The sequence below is a fragment of the Zingiber officinale genome, chromosome 1A (genome assembly GCF_018446385.1).
Source record: "Zingiber officinale cultivar Zhangliang chromosome 1A, Zo_v1.1, whole genome shotgun sequence".
Classification (NCBI taxonomy): Eukaryota; Viridiplantae; Streptophyta; class Magnoliopsida; order Zingiberales; family Zingiberaceae; genus Zingiber; species Zingiber officinale.
Window position 1 is genome coordinate 59,588,238 of NC_055987.1, and position 16,635 is coordinate 59,604,872.

Consider the following 16,635-nt stretch of genomic DNA (forward strand, 5'->3'; position numbering starts at 1 on the left):
AAATACACACGGTGATAACTTAAATGTCATACCGCGACATCATGTCTTGCAAATACACCATTTTTTCCTTAATTAAATTACACATTAAATCCCTGAAATACTTACATTTCTTTATGCATGTTGTCTTAAGGTGTTACCACATGAAGTCTTGGGGTCGAAACTTGACGTGTCTGAGTATGTCTTCCCTTATGTCTCGCCACATGTACTAATAGATAGTGGTCACCCATGATTTACCTCTTGAGAACAAGCGAATCGTTTTTTACTACATTTTATCAAAGTAGTATTATGAGCCCCGGGCACAGTGTACTAGTAAGGCGCTCAATGTATTTATTAAATAGCACGGTTCGAAATGGGCTTTATAGTGAATTTTCAACTATAAAGGTCAACTGTTGTGGCAAATTATAGTGAGCACTTTCAGATTTATTCGATGGACAAACCAAGAGAGGGTCGCCTGCCTACCAGATTAGTCGGGTTTGTAAAAGTTTAGATATATGGATTAAAAAAAATAATATCATATGTTTGAAATTCATGGTCGCATTGGATGTTAAAGCAAAAAAATCATGATCAAAAGTAAGATTGCCCTATACAAAATAGCACATGTTAGAGAACATTTATCCAACAAAGCTCATTTGATTCTTAAGTCACTATAATATTGTGGTAGCCGATGAAACAATAGTAGAACAATAATAGAAGAAGAAAAGTGAGATCGAGTTTAGGTCCTCATATTATTATCGTCTTTCATGCTTATAAGGGATCAACATCCTAAATCCTAGGGTTGTTAGGTCCTAGGGATAGTGGGTTATAGTTGTGAAAGGGTTATGTCCAATTATGACTCATATGAAAAATTCCTCATGCAATTGAATAGGGCGGTAGAGAGGTCATGCCCTAGAGAAGCCTAATATACTTAGAGGGGAGAGTTGAATACAGAGCTCAAGAATAGCTCTAAGCAGAGTGCTTCTAGGATTTGGAAATTTAGTAGTGCAGAGTGTTTTAGGGGTCAAGTTGTATGGAGGACCTAGGAGGTTGAGTTGCACGAGGAACACGAGAAATCAAGTTGTACAAGGAACTTAGGATATTGACTAGTATAGGCAACTAGGGATGACCAATTGTATAAGCAACTTAAGGTGTTAAGTTGATCAAGGAACTACACAGGGCACCTATTCTTTATGCGAGTAGGAGTGATGGCATGGGATAGAGCCACGTAGGTTGGATATATGACTTGGCATGACCATGTAGGTTGGATATGTTGGCTTGGAATTAGATCACTATCCTAGGGTATCTATCACCTGCCACCCCCTTAGGTCAGGCTTAGAAGTGAAAATGAGCAAGATCCAACTCACCTTTTTAGGTTAGCAGACAATCAAGGAAAAGGAACCAAATTGGTGAATTGTGTTGGGATCGTTGACCACATTAGAGGGGATGAATAGTAATTCACAATTTCACAGTTGTTCTCGGTCATTGTACTTATCTACAATATGTTAGTATACAGTAGAAAGAATAAAACCAAAATACAACATAAAACACATTCACATTGTGCCAAATTAAAGTGGTTTGGAATCCTTGAATTCTACTCTATTATCTACCATCCTAGCAAAATCATCACTATCTCTCTCTTTGTCTGATACTTTCTAGTAGCAAAGAAACATCTTACAACATATATTATTTACAAAGAAATACAAAAATAAAACAAAGATAGAAATATGAATTGTTATGTTTAAGAGGTGTCCTAAGACAATCGTCTTATGATTTGTACTATTTATTTTGATAAAGATAAATTCACTATTTGAGTACACTTTACTTATGTGTTTGAATGATCTTAAACTCATTTACTAAATGTCTGCAATACGATTCATAGTATGAGAGTATTTGTAATTGGATCACAACTAGTGAGAGTCTCTGCATGTGCAATTATGAAAGTATTGAAACATTCCTTAGTCAATGAATTGATATGTTCGGGCATCATCAATTCTGTCATACTAGCACGGATTATGCTCCTTGATCTAACTAAATAGTTGTTACTCACTAGTTAGAGACATTAAAATGTTAAGAGTTAAATATGGATGTTGGTTATGATAATTAATTCATTGGAGTGACCTGCTGTAAGGTTCATATGGTTCTTTACATATATGAATATGTCTGTGAAGTACTTACTGTAACTCAAGTACAAACTTTATTCGACTTGAGATATTCAAGTCACGTTGGTCATATAAGCTTATACTTTGACATCTTAAGCAAAACATCTCTTTGGAGATATAAACTCATGATGATTGGGTATAAGTCAAAGTGCCCGAATGTTTTTGGATAACCCATAGAGGATTCACACTCCTTGCGAGGAGACATATACCTTATGGCCACATGTTTGGATTATTACTCAAAATCTTTGCAAAGTGTTATATGTTAAGAGTATAAAACTCTTAGACACATGTAGGAGTAATTTGAATCCACAAGATAAGGAAGTACTGCTTGGGTTAAGTGTGACATAGTCAGTCTAGTAGAGACAGACACATAGACCATGTCCTAAACCAAGTGGGTATAAGACGAGCGAAAGAAATAAGACATGTCTCACTATAGCTTCAGAAGGGTTCAGAATTAGTTCTAGAATCATTTGTGATTTTCTGGTTAATTAGGGATCATGATGTACTACTAGGTGTCATTTATGATTGATCCATAATTAAATATTTAATTATGGTTTGCCAAGATAAACCGAAAATCTATTAAATCACACGCACTATGAGTATCTGAGAGACATAAATCAAGTTTAAGAATTTGATTTTCATATAAAGAGATAAGATGTTTGGTTGGACTAGACGAAGGGAAAATGTGGAAGATATTTTGTCAGAACGGAAGTGCGGATGAGTCACATCTCTTATGAAAGAGTTAGACCCTATTTGGTTTAGTAATGAATCAAATTGGTTTGGTTTAAACCAAGTGGGTTTGTTTGTGAACCAACTTGGAAGGTTATTAGGCCAAATTTTGGTTAAGAAATTTAGGTCGGGTTTAAACTTTTTAATCTAACTTATTAAGAGAGCATATATATTGATATAGAAGGGATAAAATTAAAAAGGAATTCATTATTCAAGAGTTTAGGTTTTTGAAAAACCTAGCCTCCTCTCGCTCCTCTCCTCTCTCTGCCATCGCTCGCCAAGAGCTAAAGGAGGATTTTTTCCTTCCTCAAGCTTTTGTTTCTTCCTCCTCCTCTTGGATCGCATTGCCTCCACACTTGGCTAGTACCAATTAAAGGTGAACATTGTTATTCACAGGAATTGTCTTAAAGATCTAGGTGTGGATACGAATAGAAGCGAGGTTCGTGGATGTCGCTAAAGTTAATGTCCTTTTTGTAAGTATCTCGTGGTAGTTTTGATGTGATCAACCAAGTCAATTGAGGTCTTGTTGTCTTTTGATACCTTATGTCTAAGTATGCAAGAACTTAGGAGCACAGAAAGTTGAGTGAAAGACGCAACTAACAGAAGGACGGCATGGGAGAGAGTCAACGGGCGTGTGCGTCCGAGGAATGAGGTGTCGTGGAAGAGTACACTAGAGGACGAGAAGGAAGTGCATGGTCTTTCCGAGGGACGAGAAGCTAAAACGGAAGACTACTTGTGAAGGTCCAAAAATAGGTTTAGGTGAGCCTTATTCTGGATGATCGAGATCACCCAAGTGAACGAAGCTGGAATAGAGTAAAATCGGATAATCAACTAGATGTTGACTATCCGGGCGCCTGGATCAAGTCTAGGCACCCAGAGTTGGTCCAGGCGGCCAGATACTCCAGGCACCTAGACTAGGTCCGGGCGCTCGAACCCCCTTGGTCAGCCCAAGGGCGTCTCAATGCCCGCCTCGTCGAGGAAGGGCATCTAGGCGCCTAGACCTGCACCAGGCGCCTAGACTCCGGGCGCCCGGGTTGGGATAAAATTTTATCCCACGCTCATTGTGTAACTGTTTGCATGACGATAAGATTTGTCACGCTGGGGGCACCCGGAGAGGGTTTTGGTGCCCGGATCATACCATGTCAATAAATGGTCATTTTCAACCAGTGGCCTATAAATAGAGTGTTGATCTTCTCCTTTTCGAAAAACACACTCTATACTTTGAAATCTTTTCGGTCTTTCATTTCTGAGAGTTTGTCTACGAGGCTTCTTCGCCTCCGATGTTTTGTTCGAGAAGGAGAACTTGATAGTGAGCTTACATTCCTTGGAGTAGCAATCCTCTAATTGTCAACCAACTAAAAATTCGTTTGTCTCGTACTTATTTTATTTCATTATATTTTGTTTAAAGTGTGTAATTATGTTACGCCCGATTATTTGAAAAAGGTATTGCTATTTTTATATTGTACAAGGCAATTCACCCCCTCTTGCCGACCGCAAGGGACCTACAATTAGTATCAAAGCAATGTTGCCAGGACTAATCACCAACTAAAGTAAAAAACGATGGCCAGATCAAGCATCCACTCACTAAAGTTCAAGGGAGACTTTGTGCAATGGAAGATGAAGATGGAGGTTTATTTCAAAATTGATTTTGATATATTTCTTATCTTAAAAAAATAGTTTTGCAGTACCTACTAATAGTAATGATAAGTTAAAGAAAGAAGAAAGTTGGATAAAGAAAGAACAAGCCGAGTTTGTGGCCAACGAGAAAGCAGAGTTCCATCTGATAAGTATGCTACCACTATAAGAGATAAATAGAATCGAAGTCTATGAGTCTACAAAATATCTTTGGGAAAAATTCTTGGAGCTTATGAAGGATCCTCCGAAGCCAAGCTTACAAGAAGAGATCTTCTTCAGAATCAATTGACGAATCTACAACTAAAAGAAGGTGAAACAATTCCTCAACTATACACCAAGCTAAAGGAGCAAGTGACCAAACTCACAAATCTCGGAGAAAAGGTAACCAACCGAGATTCGCTAAGGTATACGCTTAACACTTTTCCAAGAACACCTAAATGGTCAACTCTAGTATATGCATATTACATTTCTAATGACTTAGAGGTAAGTAATTTAGAAGAGTTATTTTCTATATTTGAAATCCATGAGTCTAGATATGTAGATCTAAAGAAGGAGCCGAAGCAAAATATTACATTAAAGGCGAAAATAGACGAACAAGATTCTGAAACATCTATTGATAATGACGAAATGACATTCATGGTAAGAAAGTTTAAAAGATTTTTTAAAGCTAATAAGCTCAATCAAGTGCAGGCTAAAAGAAGAAAAATTAAAGTGAGGTGTTATTATTACAATGAAGAAGAGCATGTAAAAAATAACTGCTCAAAACTAAAGAACAAGAACAAGGACAAGAAGAAGGATAAAAGACCAACCCAAAATAAACACAAGAACCTAAAAGTAATATGGGATAAAATATCATCAGAATCATATATTGAAGCCTACGCCGGACTTGTGCTGATGGCAAGTCACAAAAAAGATGATGAAGCAAGCTCATCCAAGATGAGCATCAAGAGCATCGATGAAGGGAGAGCAACGTCAAAAGAAAGCAACACTATAGGGGGAGCTTCAGATAATGAGATCGATAAGATAAGTTAGGTACGGTCTCTATCTCCTGTTAGTGTGGGAAGCATCTGATGATCGAATCTGTGTTTTGATTATGTCAAAGAGTCTAAAGTTAAGTTGTCTTGTTATCTAACAAGGTTCATTGAGCTTGCAGGAAAGTCCTAAGTTATCTTAGGCAAAAGTTCTAGTGGATTCTAGGCAGGTGGAAACCCCTAGGGAGTGGTAACCCTATGTCCTAGGGGGCGGTAACCGTAGGTGATGGAAAGTCCTAGCTGCGGTTAGGCAGGTGGAAAATCCTAGGGGGTGGCAACCTTAGGCTGAGGAAAACCTTGAGGGGTAGTAACCCTAGGCAGAAAGTCCAATCGATATGAAGGACCAATCTGGCAATAGGTAAACTCTCTTGAGAGGAGTAGGTGAGGATGTGTTCCCCGACGAGGAAACAATAGGCGTCGGTTCGACCTAGAGTTTCGACAAAACTCAAAGTCAGAATCGGACAGTCATGTTAGGATCGATGATCGCGGCTAGAGAGGGGGGTGTGAATAGCCGCCCCAAATTTTCGCGTTTCTTTCTACAATTAGGGTTAGCGCAGCGGAAATAAAACGAATAGAAACGAAAGGGAAAGAAGACAAACCTCAAACAAACCGATGTAACGAGGTTCGGAGATAAACTCCTACTCCTCGGCGTGTCCGTAAGGTGGACGAAGCCTATCAATCCGTCGGTGGATGAGTCCCCGGAGAACCGGCTAATAGATGCTCCTTGTGGGTGGAGAAACCTCGCCACAATACTTGTAACAACAAGAAAGGAGTACAAGGAAAGCAAGAAGCAAATACAGACAACAATATGAATGCAACACTCGCTTGCCTTCTCTGTCGACCGGAGGCGATGAAGCAGCAACTTCACAACCCAACTGCAGCAGCTGATCGACGACTGGAAGCTCACGCGAAGCTTCGGAAGCGAGCTCAACAAAGCTCAGAACCTCAGAGCACAGAAGCAGAAGCTTCAATCCAAGGAAGAAGAAGAAGTAGTAAAATATGTAGAAGCTCTCAGCCTCCTTTTATACCTGCGGAGAAAGAAGCACAGAATCTAGCCGTTGCGTCGCAACGGCTAGTGCCCTGAACCTACTGATCGATCCACAGACCGATCAGGGAACTTCCTGATCGGTCCGGGGACCGATCAGGCTTTGTGCTGATCGGTCCCCGGACCGATCAGCCTATCGCCTCCCGAGCTGAGATTTCAGAAATTTCAGACAGAATTTGGCACGCTCGATCGGTCACCGGACCGATCAGAATATTCGCGGTATCACTGGATCGATCACCAGATCGATCCAGCTCATGGTTTTCGCCCAAACCAAGTCCAAACCAACATCCGGTCAATCTTGACCTGTTGGTACATTGCGCCTAGCATCCAGTCACTCCCTTGTCCTGCTAGGACTCCCCGCTAAGTGTTAGGTCAATCCCTTTGACCCACTTAGACTTTTCTCTCCGTACCAAGTATCCGGTCAATCCTATGACCTACTTGGACTTCCCATCACCAGATGTCCGATCACCCTTGATCCATCTGGATTTTCCCTTGCCCGGCTTCACTCACCAGGACTTTCACCTAGCTTCACTCACTAGGGTTTTCACCTGGCTTCACTCACCAGGATTTCCAATCTGCCTGGCTTCACTCACCAGGATTTCCCAACTGCCTGGCTTCACTCACCAGGACTTTTCCAACTGCCTGGCTTCACTCACCAGGACTTTCTAACTGCCTGGCTTCACTCACCAGGACTTTCCCGTCTGCCTGGCTTCACTCACCAGGACTTTCTACATCCGGTCCAGAGAACGAGCTACCGAGCCCTCTCTGACCACAGTCCGGAGAACGAGCTTCCGAGCCCTCTCCGACTTCCCATGTGCCAAGCTTCCATACTTGGACTTCTCCGTGCCAAGTCTCCATACTTGGACTTTTCCCGTGCCAAGCTCCCTGCTTGGACTTTTCCGAGTCAGGTCAACTCACCTCGGGTCAACCAGGTCAACCTTGACCACAGGTTGCACCCACAATCTCCCAAGCTTGTATCCTTGTCAAACATAACTCGTCAAACATCAAAACACAACTCGAGTCAAGTCAACTCGAGTCTGGTCAACCAGGTCAACCTTGACCTAAGGTTGCACCAACAAGTCAGAGGCTGTCAAATTTCAGTTTATATATATTATTTTATGCCCGAACTAACTTTATTTTGTAGAAAATAAGGGGCTAGAAAAAGTTGGTCCGGGCGCCCAGAGTCTAGGTGCCTAGAGTCCAGGTGCCCAGAGTCCGGGCGCCCCGAGTTGGTCCGGGTGCTCGGAGTCGGTCCAGGCACCCAGAACTCAAAAGTTATCACCAAGCTGATGTGGCGCATGTGGAGTAGCCGAGCCACGTGGTCCAGGCGCCCGGAGGGGTTCTGGGTGCCCGGAACAGCCTATAAAAGCAGCTTCGATCAGGAGCTTTAGAACAATGCAACGAACGACTTTCACTTCTTCGAGCTGCTCAAAAAACACCTCCTCAATGTCCTAACGCTACTTCGACAACCTAGAACAAAAATCTTCAGATCTATAGTTGTCGATATTCTTTATTTTACAATTGTTTTAATATTATAAGTTCATTCCTGTACTTATTCAGAACTGATAGTGGATAGTCCATCGAAAGCACTCTCATGTGCGGGCCTTGGAGTAGGAGTCGACACAGGCTCCGAACCAAGTAAAAGAAATAGTGTTAGCATTGCTTTCGTGTCTTTACTTTTTTCGTTGCGTATTCACTTTGAGTTTTCTGAAACGAATGAAATAGCCACGAGCGCTATTCACCCTCCCTCTAGTGCTTTACAATCCTACAATTGGTATCAGAGTAGGGTCGCTCTGAATCGATACAACTACCATTCGAGCATTCTTATTCGTCGCTTTTTCGTCCGTTTTTGTTAAAAATAAAACCTTAAGCCTTTCGTTCTTTCCTTCCAAAACTATTTTTGAAAATTCATTTTCATCTTTTCACCATTGGTCGGTATTAGCAAAATATCGCATTTTCAAAATTTTATAATAATATTTTTTTTATATTTTTATTAATATTTTATTATTATTTTTTAAAAAATAGTAAATTGCTATTTTTATTTTTCTCCCGTATTACTAATCCAAGACCAAGTCTTTGGGACATTTGTTTCTTTTTTACTTTTTATGTGCGAGATTTTCTTCTACAATGGCCCACCAAGAAGGCAACAACACCGCACGCCTACCACTCTTGTCTAGCGAGAATTTCGGATACTAGAAAGACCAGATGGAGCACCAACTGAAGACCCAAATGGAGATATGGACCATAGTCCAGATCGGATTTATACTCCCCACTGAAGAAGGTGTGTCCATCGCCTGTGATAAGTGGGATGCACAAACAAGAAGAAAAATCGAGGCAAATGCAAAAGCAACATATACTCTTCTATGTAGACTAACAAATTTAGATCTTGATTGAGTTGGAATGTTCAACAATGCTAAGGAGCTTTAGGAGAAGTTGATCAAGCTTCATGAGATTCCTTCAGAGCTAGAAGACCAAATCAAACATGAGTTCGAATCTGAGTTTGAATCTCCAGAGTCAATCTCTGAATCAAACTTAGAAGAATCAAATCAGACTGATTTTATAGTACTGATGGCCAAGGAAGAGATAGCTGAATCTGAGTCTGAATTCGAGATGACAACAGTCAAGGGGGAGAATCCTATCATGGATCTAAAAGATAAAATTGTAAATTCAAATTTTAAATTTCACATTACTTGTTTTAAGTATAGGGAGAGAAGACACTATAGAAATAAGTGCCCTACTCTTAAGATTTGGCCGGCATATGTAACGCCCCAAATTTCCTCAATTAGAGTCCTAAAAGTAATTTAAAAATATTTAAAAATGCTATAGAAATATTCTAGGGATTTTTAGAAATTTTTAGAGTATTTTTATATAATTTTTGGAGGTCGTTTGGTATTTTTACTAAACGAAGAAAGTTTCGACAAAAAAATGTCCAAGCTGAGAATTAAACCCATGACCTTTGACTCGGTCAAAACCCAGCTAACCAGGTGGGCAAATAGATTTTTTTGTTTAGAAAAGGTAGCGAATTTATTTAAGATAGTTAACAGACTATTGGATTATAAAATGGATAAGTTGATGTTGGATTTGTATGTTTAGAAAATGTAGCGAATTTATTTAAGATAGTTAACAGAATATTGGATTATAAAAGGGATAAGTTGATGTTGGATTTGTTTGTTTAGAAAAGGTAGCGAATTTATTTAAGATAGTTAACAGAATATTGGATTATAAAAGGGATAAGTTGATGTTGGATTTGTCTGTTTAGAAAAGATAGCGAATTTATTTAAGGAGTTAACAGAAATATTAAGTTATAAAAAGGGATAAGTTGATGTTCTATTTTCCCATGACTTAAACCATTCTCTCCTTCTCTTCTGCGTACGATGGCAGAGCTTGGGCAGAAAACGAAAGGGAGTTAGGGCATCATCTCCGGCGGTCGACCAAGGTCCTAGAAGCCCTTTTTGTTCGGTTGTGAGTCCAAGAAGCAAGGTAAGTGCTTCTCACTTGCAGTAAGAGTAGTTTCGGACATTTGTTCTTCTTGAATTCGAAGCATAAGAAGCATTTATAGTGCAGATTTTTAATTAAGCCTATAGTGCAGATTTTAATTAAGCTTATAATGTAGATTTTTATGTAGAGTTTATATTGCAGATTTTAATTAAGCGCTTATAGTACAGATTTTTAATTAAGCATATAGTACAGATTTTAATTAAGCTTATAGTGCAGATTTTTATGTAGGCTTATAGTGCAGATTTTAATTAAGCTTATAGTGCAGATTTTTAATTAAGCCTATAGTACAGATTTTAATTAAGCTCATAATGCAGATTTTTATGTAAGCTTATAGTGCATATTTTAATTAAGCCTATAGTGCAGATTTTAATTAAGTTTATAGTGCAGATTTTTAATTAAGTTTATAGGTGCAGATTTTAATTAAGCCTATAGTGCATATTTCAATCAAGCTTATAGTGCAGATTTTTATGTAAGCTTATAGTGTAGATTTTAATTAAGCTTGTAGTGCAGATTTCTTAGAGCTTAAAATGTAGATTTCTTTAGAGCAGATTTCTTTAGAGCTTGTAGTGCATATTTCTTAAGAGTTTATGGTGCAGACTTCTTTAAAGTTTATAGTGCAGATTTTTTGTGGAACTTGTAGTGCAGATTTTTGGTGGAATTTATAGTGCAGATTTTTGGTGGAACTTGTAGCGCAGATTTTTGGTGGAACGTATACTGCAGTTTTTAAAGAAAAAGATTATAGTGCAGTTTGGTTAAGTATTATAGTACAGAATTTATGTTTGTATAGTATGCAGAAATAGTGTAGCATAGAATGCAGAATCTTTATTAGAATAGTATGCAGAATTTTGATTAGCATAGTATGCAGATTTTTATTTATGCATTTCAAAGTTAGAATTTGTTTAAACATTTCAGTTTTTAAAGAAGCATTCTTTTATTAGAGGTATTAACAAGTATAAGAAAGATAAAGAAAAGAAAGAAAAAGGTCAAGGCCTTAAGTAGATCCCAAAGTCAAGACTTTAGGGATTTTGGCACACAAGGTGCTCGTTAAAATGCCAAGGCATTTAAAGAAGAAGTAATTAAGATAAATCATCTTATAAATCAGTATTTTACTTTTATCAGTGGCACTGTGCTGGACTCTCAGTTGTCCTTGGGTTGGGTTCCCATAGTCGTCCCTAGGTTTAGATAACCTAGTAAACCCTACTAGATTCGGGACCAGCTATCTCGGGTCTAGTTAGGGATGCGCGCAAGTTGCCGGGCCCAAGAAGAAAGTTGATTATTATTTTGAAGTATTATAAGTATAAGTTTTTGAACAAGTAAAATAAGTTTTACATAAGTATAAAAGTATTAAAGAAGAAGTTTTTAAACAAGTGAAATAAAAGAATAAGTTTAGAACAAATGAAATAAGTTTCATTTTGTTTTAAAAGTAGCAAGTTGAGTTTTCTTTTATGCTAACATGTTATTTAGATTAGCTTACTGTTCTTTGCTATTTTCTGAGCATGAGTAGCTTTACATGTTTAGTATTTCAGCCTGTTTGATTCCTTTATTATTAGATGAGCATGAGTAATCTTCAGTAAGTAATCAGTTAGATCATGTTATAGATATATGTACATGCATATCGAGATTTTGTGAGTTAGATAGCGCTTACTAAGCAATTTTGCTTATAGTTGCATTTCCTCTTACTGCAGATAAAGGAAAGGAAAAGTTATAGCAAAGGAAGGCGACAAGAAGGTGCGGATGGATGTGTGATGCCTGGACTATAGAAGCCTTGGGACCTAGCATAAGAATTTATTAAGATTGTCATTTATTAAGAATGTATTAGATGAGTCATTTAGTCTTCCACTGCTAGTTAATTGTAAGTTTTGAGTTCTCTAAGACTTTTAGGAATTACTATCAACATGTGAACAAGGATAGTTAAGTAAAGTTAGTAGTCCAGTAGCGCTCCGCCCTCACAGTCCAGTAGCGAGAAGGGTGGGGTGTTACAGCATAACCAGAGGAGAAGGAGAAATCGATCTGGAAAGGGAAGAAGCACATTGAATGCTCCAAGTGCAAACGAATGGGTCACTGCAAAAGATAATATCCAGAAAGAAGACCCAAGAATCCAGGGGGAGAAATCAAGGTTAGTAAATTTACATTATATGAAAATCCAATTTTTACAATGCATGTTGGTACCATAACTCATCCTGATTGCACTAGTTTAGATTTCTCTCAAAAATTAAATATGCATGCTAATAATGTAATGAATAAAGTTAATTCAAATCTAAATAAGAATAACTCAAAAATATTTAATAAAAATAAGAAATTAATTTTTAGAAAATTTGAAATACAAAATAATATTTTAAAAGATAAAATTGATAAATTAGAAAAGATTGTTACTAATTTAACTAAATCACAAAATGTAGACCTAGATTACAAGTCTATGGTAAAACTTAAACTCTATAAACCAAGCTATAATCAAGTGCTTTTTAATTATGAAACCAATCAATAAACACTAAATTAATTGGTAAACTTAAAAGTTAACTTAAAATTGTAACTTATTAACCTAAATGCTTGATTTGTTTGATCCATGCATAATTACTATGAATATGCATATAAGTAATTAATTAATAAATGTCATTCATGATTACTAATTACTTAATCTAGATTTGGATAGATAAGGACTAAGACTTAATTCACACTTGACTAGTTAGACTGAGGAGTTTCAGAAAGAAAATTAAATATCCAATTTCATTGAAAGACTTTATCTAGAAGTGATGAATGATCTCATACCCAAGAAGACCTAGTGTCTCGCCATAGCTTGGAAGCCAATCATTGAAAATAAGTATTTAATTGACTCACTTAAAATCTTAGTCTAACTCAATTGTAAATCAATCCTTAGATCGTAATCTAAATTGAAGATGAAATTAATCATCTAACAAAATCCTATAAGGTTCTATGGTTGATAATTTAAAAAAGGGTGAGATGGATTTAGGTTTAAAATATAAAGTAGTTAACCAAACCTAAATTAATTAAAATTATTTCAATTAAGTTAACATAATTCATTTCAAAATCTTAATTTCAAATTCTAATTAATTTCAAAATCTTAATAAATCTTAATTTCAAAATATTATTTATAAAATCTAATTAATTTCAAAAATATAATTAATCTCAAAATTAATCATGATAAATTTTAAAAATCTTAATTATTTGATTATTAATTTTTAAATCATAATTAAAATTTAAATTATTAATTCTTAGATTTTCAGAATTTTTATTATTTTTAAATGATAATCATAATTAATATGTAAGTTTATAATTTCAAACTTAATTAATTTTCAATATATTTTCAAAATCTTCAAAATTTTAATTATTGTCAAATGTTTAAATTTAATTAAACTTATATTTTAAATTTTGAAATTCAAACTCATTGAAAATTCAAACTTATATTTTAATATGTCAATTTCAATATTTTTAAAATATTGATAAAATTAAAATAAACTTAACTTTGTCTCACACATACTTATAAACTGAACATGCCTGATAAGTACAGGTGGATCTTAGTGAATTACTATGGGTGAGATGGAAAATCAGGAAAGTAAATAGTAACTTTTATGTTTTTTTTACATGCTTGACTCTAAAACTCTAAAAAAAATTTGGCATTAATTAAGAGGGAGTGCAAAGAAGTTTAAGACATTATTTTTTATTTTGTTAAAGCATTGTTTTTCAAAGTTAAACTTTTCAAAAAGAGGAAGTTCAATTTTTTACTATTTTTGAAAAGAAAAATAAATTATTTTTTGAAAAGACAGAAACTAAGTATTTGATAAAGTATATTTAAGTATTTTTTCAAAAAAAATCATTTACTTAACTAAGTATTTTTACAAAAAATTATTTTTAAAAGCTAAGTATTTAAGTAAAATTATTTTTAAAAGCTAAGTGTTTAAGCAAAATTATTTTTAAAAGCTAAGTGTTTAAGCAAAATTATTTTAAGCTAAGTGTTTAAGCAAAATTAATTTTTTAAAGCTAAGTTTTCAAGCAAAATTATTTTTAAGCTATGTACTTAACTACTTTTTTTTAAGCTAAGTACTTAACTTAGTTTTTATCAAATTTTTTAAACTAAGCTTTAATCAAAATCCTTTTTATGCTGAGTACTTTTAACTAAGGCTTTTTCAAAACCTTTATAAATCTAAGTATTAAAGCTAAGTTCTTATCAACTTCTCTTGAAAGTTAAGTACTTGACAAAATAATTATTTTCAAAGCTAAAATTTAACTAAGTTTTTTTTGGAAAAAGCTATGTATTTTCAAAATATTTATAAATTAGATAAATGTGTTTCAAAATACTTATTTTCAAAAGCTAAGTTTAGCTAAGTTTTTTTTTCAAACGCATAAAAATTAGTTAAGTTTTTTAAGTGCTACCCTTCAGTGGGAGCTTAAAGTTAAATAGATTAAATATTTTTTATCTATCTTTACATGTAAAACAACCTTCTCTCTACTTAGTATTACTTTTGATTTATATCAAAGGGAGAGAGAAAAGTCAAAGTTAAGAATTTAAACATAATTTTTATGAAAGGGGGAGCATAAGGAAGTTTTTTACAAATTATTGTATTTATGTTCATGCTTAAATTCCTTTATTATTTTGTTATATTTTACTTAACTTTGAACCATGTTGTCATAATCAAAAAGGGGGAGATTGTTGGTGCGGAAAGTATCCGATAATTGAACCTGTGTTTTGATTATGTCAAGGGGTCCAAAGTTAAGTTGTCTTGCTATCTAACAAAGTTTATTGAGCTTGCAGGAAAGTCATAAGTTGTCTTAGGCAAAAATCCTAGTGGATTCTAGGTAGGTGGTAATCATAGGTCCTAGGGGGTGGTAACCCTAGGTGGAGGAAAGTCCTAGCTGTGGTTAGACAGGTGGAAAACCCTAGGGGATGGTGACCCTAAGTCCTAGGGGGTGATAACTCTAGGTTGAGGAAACCCCTAGGGAGTGATAACCTTAGGCTGAGAAAAACCCTAGGGGGTGGTAACCCTGGGTAGAAAATTCAGTCGATCTGGAGGACTGATCTGGCAACAGGTAAACTCTCTTGAGAGGAGTAGGTGAGGAAGCGTTCCCCGACGAGGGAACAGTAGGCGTTGGTTCGACCTAGCGTTTCGACGAACCTCAAAGTCAGAACTGGATAGTCAGAGGTTGTCAAATTTCAGTTTATATATATTATTTTATGTCTATACTAACTTTATTTTATAGAAAATAAAGGGCTAGAAAAATCTAGTCTGGGCACCCGGAGTCCAGGCGCCCGGAATTGGTCCGAGCACCTTGAGCTGGTCCAGGCGCCTCAAGCTGGTCCGGGCGTTCGAAACTGGTTCAGGTGCCCTGTGTTGGTTTGGGCGTCCAGAACTGGTCCGGGCACCCTGAGCTGGTCCGGACGCCCAAAGTCGGTCCAGACGCCTAGAACTCAAAAGTTATCGCTAAGCTGATGTGGCGCGCGCGGAGTGGCTGAGCTACATGGTCCAAGCACCCGGAGGGGTTCCAGGCGCCTAGAATAACCTATAAAAGCAGCTTCAACCAGGAGCTTCAGAACAATGCAACGAACGACTTTCGCTTTTTCAAGCTACTCAAAAAACACCTCCTTGATGCCTTAATGCTGCTCCGACGACCTAGAACAAGAATCTTCAGATCTGTAGTTATCGGTATTCTTTATTTTACAATTGTTTTAATATTGTAAGTTCATTCCTGTACTTATTCGGAACTGATAGTAGATTGTCCATCGAAAGTACTCTCACGTGTGGATCATAGTGAATTACTATGGTGAATTACTATTACTTTTATAACTTTATTTTTTGTGAAAATTTATTATGTTTTCTATCCATGAAAATATTTTCAAAAATTTTTGACCGTTGTTGAATTTTATATGAATTATTTATCCAATTGCTAACTTTTAATATTAAAAATTCTTGAAAAGATAATTTTTAAAAATTTATTTTTTTTTTGCAAAAAAACTTGCTCTAGTATATTCTCAAAATTTTTTTAAAGACTTTTTAAATTTAAAAACTATTATTAGGCATTTTTTTTTACAAAAATAGGTCTTTTTATAGAAATAATTTATTATTGCTCAAATCATTTTCAAATTTTTATGAAAAATTTTATTACTATTTTAGATACATCTATTTAATTATTATAAATAATTTCATAATTTTTTCAATACTTAGAATTAATTTTAAAATTATTTCTCCAAAAATAGTTTATAAATCGCAGAAGTTAAAATTTTTAAAATTTTAAATTTTTTTAGAAAATTTTTTTCTTAGAAATTATTTCGAATTTATTTTAAAGTTATTTTGTAATATTTTCTCTATTTTTAATGTGATCAAACGGGGAGAATTACAGATTAAGTTTTGGGGGGAGAGTACATTGTTATTAAATTATAAATTATGTATATGTTATTTTAATGTTATTTGTTTTAATTTACCCTAACTTAACTTGAGTTGCACGCATCAAAAAGGGGAAGATTATAAATACACCGTGATAGTTTTGTTGTGATCAATCAAGTCAAGTTAGATCCTGTTATCTTTTGATGTTTTGTGTCTAAGTGTGTAGG